At 51.9% G+C, this 12,231-nt stretch overlaps 1 long non-coding RNA gene across 1 annotated transcript; it reads left to right on the forward strand.

Annotated features, from left to right (window-relative positions):
• The first annotated feature begins 980 nt into the window (after positions 1-980).
• Positions 981-12,218, forward strand: LOC122491964. Its single transcript, XR_006299494.1, has 2 exons — positions 981-1,097; positions 11,851-12,218. It is a non-coding gene; the product is annotated as an uncharacterized LOC122491964 (long non-coding RNA).
• The last annotated feature ends 13 nt before the right edge of the window (positions 12,219-12,231 follow it).

A 12,231-nucleotide genomic window follows, 5' to 3' on the forward strand; every position in this document is an offset into this window, starting at 1 on the left:
GGAAGAGAAAAAGGTGTAAAGTAGAATGAGGGGAGAACTGTTTTTTAAACGGGAGAAGCCTGAACGAGGACCAGCTGGGGCAGAGGAGGGGGACGGGAGAAAAAAGTGCTGCCTGCAGGGCCCGGCCCCCAGGAGGGCAGAGGGCATGTGTGCCGGCCCGGGATCCTTTGGGGGTAAGTGACGGAAAACCTGATCTACCCTGACCTAAGAAACAGAGAATCTGTTGGCTCATGTAACTGAAACATTCCAAGGTAGTCTGACTTCTGGCACAACCGGATATCGGGGCTCAAGCGGGATCACAGGATCTGGCTCCTCTCCCTCTGTCTCCTGTCTCTGATTCCTCACTGGCGACCCCATTCTCAAACAGATGCACCTTTTTTAATTCTTCTTTTTAAAAACAGATATAACTTACTTCTAAAAGTCACCCTTTAAAAGTGTACAGTGAAACTTTACAATTATTTTTAATATATTGACGATCACTGCTATCTGATTCCAGAATATTGCCATCACCCCCCACACACACACACACACCAAAACTCTGTGCCCATTAGCACTCCCCATTTCCCCTACTCCTGGCCCCTGGCGGAGAGGCTGTGTGCAGTTTGGGGAAGAGTGTGTTCACATTAGAGGCTAATAAGTTGCAAAACTTTTTGTGAAAATAGCACAGAGAGCCTGAAAAATCATACCTGATCTAGTCGGTAGTAGTTAAAAACCTCTTCTTGTGCTCAGAAATTATTTTCCAGTCCCCAAATTCCATCTTTTTAACATGCACTGGCTCTATTTTTACTTAAGATCTTTGACCCACTTACCCAGGCATTTCAGTCCTCCAGAAGCCATGGAATAGTGACTAAAGAGCTTTCCCATGACTGAAATCACCATCAGCCTCATCAATAAGTAACAAGAACTGAGGCACGGTTAGCCTAGGGCAGCATTGGTGTTATGTAAAATACTTAATGATCCACACCGCACAGGAGCTGAGCAATCAGAACAGATAGCAGCTGTCAACAGCCTGGTGGACCCATACCCTGCAAACCAGACAGAGAGGGAGCTGGGCCCCAGAGCCCGAGAGCTACTGCACTGCCTGACACCTGAATTATGTGAGTGACAAGCATCAGGGCTGGAGGAGTGGGTAGAGGGAGAGGCCAGGATATCACCCCAGCACAGTGTCTGACCAGAACCCCCAAGAAGAAGCACATGAAGAGGAGGAAAAGGGCTGTTGCTCTGAATCCATGGGCTGTGCTCCTCTGGCTACTATATAGCCTGTCTCTTTCATTACCTGCAACTTTGAAGATTGATGGTCTCTGAGATGTAAGACAAATCATTTTGGTAGTGAGGGTAAGAGTGAAGGTGGTGGAGGTGATGTCGGTGGTAGAAATGGAGGTGAGATGGTGATGGCGATGGAGGGGGTGATGGTGGTGAGGTTGGTGTTGGTAATACTGGTGATGGTGGTGGATGAGTGATGGTGACCGTGATGGGGACGGTGGTGGAGATGGTGATGGTATTGGAGGTGGAGGGGAAAATGGTGACAGTGGTGGAGGTGATGACCTCTTGATAGACATGTAGCAATAAGATGTGCTTTACTAAGAAGGAACAAGTCCAAGGGGAAAGTAGGGAGTGCACTCAGCTCTGTGGAAATCTATCAGATATGAATACTTGGCAGTCTACCTGAAGAGCAGTTGAGTTCAGTGAAGAAACAAATGATTTTATGATGGGAATTAACTGGATACCAGTCAGAGAGAAAGCCATTCAGAAGACGGGAAGGCCCGCTTTGCTAAAAGCAGATCCAAAATGTGTTCTTGCCTTGTCTTGAAGGTCAAGACAATGCCACCTCCGCTTCTCCCTGCTCTGGGTGGACTCATCTCCCGGGAGCCAAGAGCCACCCGGCAGCTCCCCTCCTGGTTGGCTCACAGCGGGACAGCCTTTCTCGGTCCTCAACTTCCTCCTCACACTGAGGTGGACAGCTGGGCCGACAGGGAGTCCCATGGTCATGGGCTTCATGGCTTCCTCCATCCATGACCCAGCCAGGTCATGTCAGAGCACCCCAACAGTTTGAAAGTGCAGACACTTTTACAGGCCCCAAGGTCCTCCGTCTAGAGCAGCCCCACAGTGCAGCCCCAGAGCACACCAGAGCCCCATACTTCCAGGTCCTGCACTTCCATCAGGAGGGTCTGAGCAGAGTCCCGTCATCTGATGTATGACAGCTCCCTGCAAATCCTTCCTCAGTGGCTAGAGCACAAAGTCTGCCAGCTGCCACATTTGGAGCCAGAGAGTCAGTCCCCTTCCAGGATGTGTCACTAGTCAGATAGGTCTGTGAAGCAGACCCATGGGTGTCCCACTGGGTTTTTCATACTTCCAGGCTGTGAAATCCTGAAATACACATATTAGTTTCTGCCTCCAGTGTCTGCTCATATTTGGTCTTTGAGCCCAGTTCCCAACACAGAGCTCCTCAAAACCTTGTAATTTCCTGGGTGATAGGAGGCTAGGAGGAGGTGACGCTTGGTGGACTCCTGGGTGGGGGCTAGTCACCAGAAAATCCAAGCCATGATTAGAAGCTTAAGCCCCAGCCACCATCCTCCAGAGAGGGGAATGGAGCAAGGAAACGGGTTAATAATCATGACTATGTGATGAAGCCTCCATAAAAAGCCCAGAAGCATGGGGTTTGGAGAGTTTCCAGGTCAGTGAATACATCCATGTGCCAGGAGGATGGTGCACCCCAACTTCATAGAGACAGAAGCTCCTGCATTTGGCACCCTTCCAAGTCCTCACCCTATATACATTTTTAATCTTTTTTTTTTTAAACATTTTTATCTCTTTTTGAGAGACAAAGAGAGACAGAGCACAAGCAGGGGAGGGGCAGAGAAAGGGAGACACAGAATCCAAAGCAGACTCCAGGCTCTGAGCTGTCAGCACAGAGCTCAATGCAGGGCTTGAACCCACAAACCATGAGATCATGACCTGAGTCGAAGTCGGACGCTCAACCAACTGAGCCACCGAGGTGCCCCTAGTCCTCACCGTATGTAATCTCTTTACCCAGTTGTTCACTCCTATCCTTTAAAATATCCTTTGTAATAAATCAGCAATAGTAAGTAAACTGTGTCCTGGGTTCTATGAGCTTCTGAAATACACCATTTCAAGGGATGACATCCCACTAATTTTTTTCTGGACCCTACCCAGTGCCTGAACAAACCGGCTCTATTTCCTGGGACTGTGACCAGCCGAGCAGCACCGCTTCCTGAATCCTCCTTCCCCTATCTCGCTCACTCTTGCTGCCTTGGAATTGCAGCCCAACCCCACTTCACTCTCACAAGGTGTTAGCACGAGAGTCAGCCCCAGGCTCTGTTTCCTAGCCTGGAAAGACAGCTACCTGTCTGTCTTCCTCCTCACTTCCAGGGATATAGGTAACAAGTCTGGGGGAAAATTGAGTTGGAAGAGTACCGCCTGGGTCTGCGCTAAAGATACAAAGGCTGAACTGGGGACGAGATATTACAGTGGGAAACTGTAGTGACTGAAGATTGCCGTGAGCTGGCCCAGGCAGGCCTGTGACAATGATTGGATGGGGTCAGGGGAGGAACCAAGATAGCTGTGTTTGGGATCTCAGCCTGAGAGGCAGTAGAGCCATTAATAGAAATAGGGAAGAAGCTGGGACTTGAGCATGGGTTTTCCGGTAAGACAGGCGTGGAGTCTGGTCCAGGTTCTGCCATTTACTAGCTGTGTGCCCTTAGGAAGGTTACTTGTATCTCTGGGCTTCATTTCCTCACCTTTAAGGTGGAGACAGTGATGACCTTTCCCCTGTTTAAGCCATAAATTGAAAGAATATTCAGCACAGAGCCTGGGCCATAGCAGGAGTTTGAGAAATTAATGTGTCATGTCACCTTTATTGCCTTGGCCTAGCCACTGAGTTTCCTCATCTGCACAGAGTGGCTGGAACTGAATCATGACCTCCAAGGTGCCTCTCTGCCTGACCATCCAGGGGGAGACAGAGGGCCCCAACCCTTCCTAGGATCACTGGCTGGTGAAACAAGGGATGTGGGAAGCCTCCAAGTCTGTGGAGGGAGTTCCCTCGGAGCCCTGGTCGCTGCCCATCCAGGGCCCACAGTGAGCGGGGGGACGCAGGGAGGGGACAAGGGGACCGACTTCTGACTCCTCCTGGTGCAGTGTCTCTGACTGTGATTAGTGTGACCCCACAACAGAATCTGATGGAAATGCAGATTCCTGGCCTCACTTTGACCAGAGAATCAGATTCTGGGGATGGGTCTGGCACCTGAACTTGAATGTGCCCCCAGTGATTCTGCTGCCTACTAACACCTGAGATCCACCGTCAGGACCCTGAAGCCAGGAGCCCAGGGTCAAGTGCAACTTCTTCCTCTCCATGTGCTGAGCTAAAACGACCTTGGTTTATGAGGGTTCTCCTTCCACCGGGAGCCTGATCAGAAGCCTTTGTCTCTCTCCCCTCTCCAACCCCAGCTACCCCAGCATGCACCCCCCTGTTTATGTCTCCAGAATTTCTTTGTCTCTCTCTGCCTCTCTCCCTGTGTCTCTCTCCATGTCCATCTTCCCCTGTCTCTCTACTTCTCCCTCTCTCCCATACCCCTCTCATTCCCCCCACCACCCCTCTCTCTCACTCTCTTTGCTCCTCTGCTCCTATTGTTCTCCCCTTCTGTCTCTCTTTACCTGTCTCTGTCTCTCAGTCCCTCTATTTCTCTGTCTGCCTCTTTCTCTCTCTCTTGCCTCTATGGGTTTTTTCTCTTCTCTCTGTCCCTCTGTCTCTGTGTCTCCCTATTTGTCTCTCTCTGCCTCTGTGTCCCTATCTCTGCCTCTGTGTCCCTGTCTCTGTCTCTCTCTGTCCCCTGTTTCTTTTTCTATTTCTTTCCCTGTCTTCTCCCTCCCTGGAGGCCTCCCGGCTGGTGGCTGGAAACAGATGGCTGTCAGGCCTTGGCCAGAGGCACATGTCATCACAGGCTCCTCCCCCAGTGGCAGCTTTTCAGCCACCACCTGGGGAGTGCAAACTGTCCTGCCACCAACAGGTCCCTGTCATCACTGTGCTCCAGGGCCTGGCCCAGCCCCCAGCCCAGCCTGCCTCAGGTAACCCTGTGAGAGAAGGCAAGCTCCCTGCTCCCGCTTGCTCAATAGCCACTCCAGGGGCCAGAGGCCCCGCCTCAAGGAAAGGGCAGGGGGAGGAGGAAAGCCTTGCACCAGTAGGCTTGTCCCAGTTGCAGCACTGGGAGCTAGGGGTCCTCTGTGGACACAGGCCAGCCCTGACCTCTCTCACTGAGAGATATGGTTAAGGTCTCCACCCTGCTCTGCGTTTCCTACCAGGAGCTGGGGGAGAAGAACCTAGGCTGGTTGGAGTGCCCTAAAGCCCCCACACCTTATTTCTCCCAGACCAGCAGGGTGGGGTCGGAAGTGACCTTGTGCTGCCGACCTTAGGCCAGCCCTGCCCCACCTCAGTCTGCATCAGTGTCTCCTGAGAAGCCAGGGCTCCCCACACCCCTCTTCTGGCCAAGAAGGGAGGGGTCCCTTCTTCCCTGGAGCAGATCCCAAGGCAACCTGGGGAAAACCTCAGCACCAGATAGGGAGAAAGGGAATGGATGTCACGGGATCCCTCATTACCGCGTGTGCCATGTAGGAGGCCAGCTGCTGACCCCAGAACAGCTGTGTCAGGCAGGAATCAACACACCCCTTGTCCCAGAGAAGGGACACGACTCTTCCAGGGCCCCACAGCATCTGTGGGGGACCCAAAGTGGCTTTGTTACACACAAGCACGCACAACTGGAGTTGCTTTAAGGGCACACCCGCTGCAGGGCTCTAGGAGAACGCAGATGAATGGCATGGTCTTGACAGCAAGAGTCCCCGCGCACAAATACACGGTACGCACACCACCGCCTGATGTTCCTGAGATCCCACCAAGAGGTGCACGTACGGGGGCTGTTTCTGTCCTTGCTCCTCCCATCCACAGTCCCAGAGGTGCCCTGATAATGAGGTGAGTGGTTGCCTATCTGAGGTTGTGTCCCAGGTTTGGGGACCAGACTGGTTCTGTTTATGGACCATCACGGTCGCATGCCGGCCACATGCTGGGCCACACTCTGCACCACCTCGCTTTGTCTTCTGCCCTGGGCAGCGGGCATGATTGCTGCCAGGTTACAGATCAGGAGACTGAGGCTCTGACTTGCCTCGCAATGCTGGGACTTGAACTCCCTCGTTCGTAGGTGACCTTTTTAGGAGGAAAGCAAAAACAGCCAGCAGGGCCTCCCCACCTTAGACCCAGGGAGGTGAGGGGAAGGCAAAGCCCAGGGGAGGCAGGAGAGGCTCTGCTCGACTAAACTGGCCTCACAGGTGTCCAGATGCTAGCAGAGCCGAGGGCAGGCCCTGCACATGTGGGCTTAGGGGGAAGACCTAGTTTTGTAGTTTTCGTGCATCTAGGAGGCCACTGAGCCTGGGAGCCTTCCCCGGAGCCTGCCCTTCCCTGTCCCCAGCCCCCTCCCTTCATTCCTCCTGGCTGGACGGAGGACAGGAAGGCAGGATGCAGTGGGAGAAGGCTGGCTCATGTTTCCCCCCTCTCTTCCTGGCAGGGATTACATGGTGAGGAGGGAGGACAGCTGAGCTGGCAGGGGGGTGGCCTGGTCATGCCGAGGGGGAAAGCTGGGGAAGAAGGACGGCTGAGGTAACTGGGGCCTCGAGCAGCCACTCTCCTCACACATCCCCCCTTTCCAGCCACTGTGGGGCCCCGGGGCCCAGCACCGATACCTGGGTGTCTCCATTCCCTTCCCCCAAACTCTGCTCTCCAGGGTAGGCAAGGGCAGACAGACAGCCTGACTTCAGAGAAAGGAAGACCCACAAGTCCGTAGGACACAGAGGGGCTCACGTGAATGAGGCCTGTGTAATTCTAGAATCTCTAATTTGCAGTGCCCCTCACCCAGCCCCCGACAACCCCCCCTCTCCACAAGCTCTGCAGGGGTTAGAGAGCCTCTGTCTGGTAAACTGCAGGGCCACTTCACCCGCCCGAACCCCTCTCCCTGAGTTGTCGCTAGAGCCCGTGATTGCTTGGGCCACCTACCTAACCATCTGGAAATACTCCGGCCTTGGGACAGTGGTTGTCAACACTTACAGTTACTCATCAGGTGGTCAGGGAACAATTTGGTGGCATCAAACAACAAGAACTGGGTATGGATCCAGAAAGTGCCAGGAGCGATATGTCAGTGGGAAACAGTACATCCTGGGTGCCAGAGGGGCCTGGGGCTAGGGCTCACAGACTCCTGGCTGCAGCCCTAGCAGATGGGTGGTGAAGCTGAGCTCTCCTGCCTAGGGCTATGCTGAGTCTCCCCAGGAGGAGAGCTCCGACCGGAAAAGTAAAGCAAAGCTGGACACTAGACTGGTGTACAAATGCCTACAGCCCTGCCTAAGGTGCTTGGTGTGTCCTGACAGAAAGAATCCAGAGCCAGGAATCTTCCAGAAGGACCCTGGGCCTGGCAGAACCACCAAGGCATGCTCCAGTTCCATGTCATACAGGTACAACCTGGCATCTAACTCCAACAACTGTGCGTGGCCCTGCACCTCCTTCCAACTGGTCACCATAGGAGTGGTTCCTACCCAAACACACTTTCAGGCAACAGTCCAGAAGTTAATTGTCAAATGGCATGCTTTTCAATTGTCCCGGACCTGTTTGCTTCAGGCTCCCGTTCTGATGCTCAGTGTTAGCAAGCACTTTCAACCTAGCCCTGCCCTTCAGGTTTTATTCACGTGGAATAGGTGCACTGAGTCCTAGTTCCTCATCTCTAAAACGCAGGGAATCACCTCAAAAAGTTGCTGGGGATAAGTAAGTAGGACTAGTGAAAACACCTAGCACAGGGTCCAGCACAGAGTAGGTGCCCAACACACATTTATCCTTCCTTCTGTCTTCTTCCTTCCTTCCCTCCATCCCACCCTTACTCCTTCTCTCCCTTCCTTCCTTTCTCCTTTCCTGTCTTCCTTGTCCTCCACCCAGTCTCTCTCTCTCTCTCTCTCTTTCCATTATTATTCTCCCAAAATGCAGAGTCTACGTATCTTGGTTGATCCTCCTACAGCCCCTTCTCTTCTCTTTCAGCCTCTCAGGACTGTCTCGGTTCCACTTCTCCCTTCATAAGTGGATCCGTACACTGTTTCCCGGGTCAACTATGAGAGAGACCCATTCATCTCTGTGTCCCCACAACACCAGACACAAGGCCTGGAGCACAGTGTCTGGTTCCAGATGGTATGAAAAAATTGGTAATGGATGGAGTGGGGGCACAAATGGGTGAACAGATGAATAAGTGGATGGGTGGAACAAGTTAGATGGAAGGGATAGAAGAATGGGGGTGGCGGAGAGACTGAGGGGTGATGTTCAGGTAGAGACGGAGGCGTGGGTGAACAAATAGCTAAGTGAGATGGATGGATGAGAGAGTGACTGGATGGGTGGAGAGATGGAATGGATGGACAGATATGAAAGACCCTGTGAAAGCATGGATTTGGGGTGGATAAATGGATGGACAGAAGCACATGCCATGGCTGGCTCTAGACTGAGACAGAAAGGTACAAAGAACTCACTCTGATGCTTTTCATCCCAAATCAATGTTTTCACTATCTCCTTCTGCTCTTGAACCCTAAAGATGTGGTAGGGAAGGAAAGGAGTGGCTGACAGCAGCAGGAGCCAGATACTATCTTCATGGCAGCTTTGCCAAGCACTCACTCACTGAGTCCTGCCCCAGGCCACAGGCATCGTGGTGCTCAGAGCCACAGGACTGGAGAAAGGCTGAGGACACCCTTGCCCCTCCCTGGCCACTGCCACCAGTCTCACCCACCCCAGAAGATGCTGCACAGAAGGGGACTGACTGTGTGAGCAGAGCTTTGAGTGCCCTCATGCTCAATACCAAAGGCTGGAAACTTGCCAGTTTCACTTCCCAGTCTGCCTCTCCCCCAGCACAAACTTGCACACTGGCCCACGCTGAGGTTTGGCTGGAAGTGGCTTCTATGCTGCCCTCGCTAAGCCCAGAGATCTTGAGAGCAACTGTATCACCTTCACTGCCTCATCCCAGTGATAGAGCTCCTGACACAGAGTTGGCATAGAAAAAAATGTGGTTAAATAAAATGGATAAAGAGTCTTAGACATGACTGACTATCATTTGGGAAAAGACCAATGTAATACAAAACAGTGGTAGACCTTGATCTAGGACACTGAGCTTGAAGCCCAGCTCCCCTATTTCCCATCCATGTGGCCTTGCACAAATATCTGCACCTCTCTGAACCTGCATTTCCTCCTCTGTGAAATCGGGATAGTAGTTGACACCTGCTCAACCCTCTTCTGAGGTTGCAAGTTTTCCTTCAGGAATGGGCTTCTCATCTGGTCCTTCCCGGTCACCCCCACCGGGGAGGCTTGATAGCCAAGCCCCAAAGCTGAATCCCTCCTGCCCCACCTGGTCACCCAGAGGGCAGAGCAGAACGTTTTGGGAGGGGACGTGCAGGCTGCAGGAGGTAAGCACGTTCCACTTTCCGGCTTCTCTAACTGGGGCTATGCATAATCACCCTGACCTCAATCTTTCTTGGTGAATTATGGAAAAAGAGTTCTCAGAAAATGAGGCATGTGCAAAAGTTCCACTAGGCTCCCTGTCCTCCCCCTCATTTCACCCTTCCCAACTTAATAAAGACCATGGCTTATTAGCTGTTCCTATCCAGCTCTCCTTGTCCTGTGCCTGCACACGTGAGACTAAAAATACCCGTGGCTCCTATTAGAGGCTCTGCCCCAGGGACAGGCAAGGCTGGAGTCCGAACTGACACTAGAAACTCGTTCCCTTGTGCCCCCTGGGATCCAGGCCACGGCACCTGTCCCGTTTGGGGCAGATGGGCACCAACCTCATTCCGACAGTCCCCAGGGGTCTTCAGGGGTGATCAAAAGGCTGTTCTGACTTCATTTGCGTTTTTGTTCAGACACTCCAGAGCTGTCTCCTGTGACCCTCCTCACCACCTCATTAGACAACCTCCCACCACCCAGGTGTGAGGGCTCTCTCCCAGGGGGCACATGTCACTCAGAGCCCTGGCTGGGGCCCTGCAAAAGCGGCTGGCCCAAACCTCAGCCTGCCAGTAGAAACGACATCTGTGCCCCTTTTCACTAACACACGCAGAACGGCAAGCGTGTTAGGTTTGGCGTGAGCCCTGGGCCCACGTAGAAGCCATTGGTGGCTCACTGAGAAAACTGCACGAACTCACTTCTTGATCCTGTTTCAGCATCAATAAAATGGGTGTAAAGGCATCAGCCCAGCCCCAGGGCACTGTGAGGGCTACATGAGTTCATGGAAGAAAAACACAGACTTCTGTACAGAAGTAGCTGACTACCAAGGGACAAACTCTGAAGCGTCAAGTCCGCTTCAGAGGACCTTTCGTTTCCATCAGGGAGGCGGATCGAGGAATATGCGAGGGGCATTTCAATAGCTCGGCAATAAACACTTGGGGAAGCTGAAGAGGTAATCTCTCCATGGGCTTTCATGTGCCACTGGATACCTCTGTTGGCATGGCCTGAGATATTTTGGAAGTGGTGATGAGAGACAAATTGATTTTCATCATCTCCATCCACAGGAAAAGGCCAAGAATGCCATCATGTATAAAGACTCCAAAACTCAAATGACCTGGAATTTGGGAGGTAGTGCTCCCCATGTTTACACATCGTTATGTGTAAGAAGATGGGATTGTAATAAGCTACAGACAGAAAAATAGGGAAAATCAATGAAGGTGTCACGGATAGAAATACTGAAACAGGCTGACGGGCCGATCAGGGAGAGACATGCCAAAAAGGCTGAGAAAGGGAATTGTGTTTAGCAGAAAAGTCACAGCTTATGGCTCCTGATTGGGGTGGGGTGGAGGCGGCTGCATGGGACTGAGCAGGGCTGTTATAACCAAGCACTCCCCCAAATTCATGCTCCAGATGGCTCTGTCAGCAGTGGGAGAAGGTGCCTTTAGAGCTGCTTGTCCTCACTTAACCTCCTTCTCTTCCATCTCGTGATGGTCAGAGAAAAAGGCACAGCAGAGCAAACGCTACAAATCTACGGGAGGCTGGCGCACCTCTGGGCTAAAGGGAGAAATCTTGGCTGACTGGGAGGGTTCGTTCTGTCTGATTTGATTCAAACATTTATTGAGCACCTCCTGTGTGCAATACACACAGGAGGCTCAAGTCTGATAGAGGGACATGGGAGGGGACTCAAGAATGAGGAAGACCATGACCTGGCCCTCGAAGAGCTTAACATGGTCTAAGGCCAGGCCATGACTTCATCATACACTTTGCTATGAAACAGGAAAGACCTGCCGTAGTTTGGGAGAGTATTTTTTTTTCAAACCTTTAAATGTCTGTGCCATTCCAGTAGGAAAAAGAAAATGAGGATGGTTAAAAAGCACCACAGAGAGCTGGCATCCTCTAGGATCTCCAAGAACTGGGGTAATCAGGCAGGCTTCGGGGTGGAGGTGAGGGTTGGTGTCAGACTTCAAAGGATGACTAGACTGTACTTGCCAGGAATGTCCAAACAGGTATTTCGGGAAGAAGTGACAACAGTAACAAACTCAGAAGTGGGAGTGAGCCAAGTCAGGCTGGTCAAGACACCACAGGAAGCCTATACCAGCTTTCAAAAAGGTTTGCGGGAAAGGCGTCTGTCTGATCCCCCATGTAACAGTTTGCCCATATCAGCAGAAGCCAGGGTGTGAAGAGGCTGGGATGTGGTCTGTGCTCTTTACCAATGTGCCCCCACTCTCTTTGTGCCCCTTCCCCACTGCACCAATGGAGAAAAGCATGTCATGTCTACAAACTGCCTGCTAAAAGCCTTTCATGTACTGGTTTTGTCTATTACATCTCTATAGAGAAGAGAAAAACTTACCTCCCGGGATTTCTAGAGGGGTGAAAAAGTTATGACTGGTGATCCCCCGAAGAACCACTAAGCCTTTGGAAAAATGAAAATGTGAGTCAGAACACACCCTTTCTGGTGAAAGCCTCATCTGCCAGAAGCAAGCCTCTCCCTGTCAGCCACTCACCATCTCCAAGACATCTCAGGGCTCAGAACCATCCGGACAACTGATGAACCCCATCTTCAAGCAAAGGTGTGGAAGCAGTGTGGATAATGGAGGATAACGGCAAAAATACAACCATTTTGACTGCTCTTTGTCTTTTGGTCTCCTGAAGTTTCCAAGTCATTGTGATGAAAATTATTAAAGGTCTGCCCAAGAACGGAGACATCCCCTGAT

Source organism: Prionailurus bengalensis, chromosome C2 (assembly GCF_016509475.1).
Source record: "Prionailurus bengalensis isolate Pbe53 chromosome C2, Fcat_Pben_1.1_paternal_pri, whole genome shotgun sequence".
In the NCBI taxonomy this organism is placed as follows: domain Eukaryota; kingdom Metazoa; phylum Chordata; class Mammalia; order Carnivora; family Felidae; genus Prionailurus; species Prionailurus bengalensis.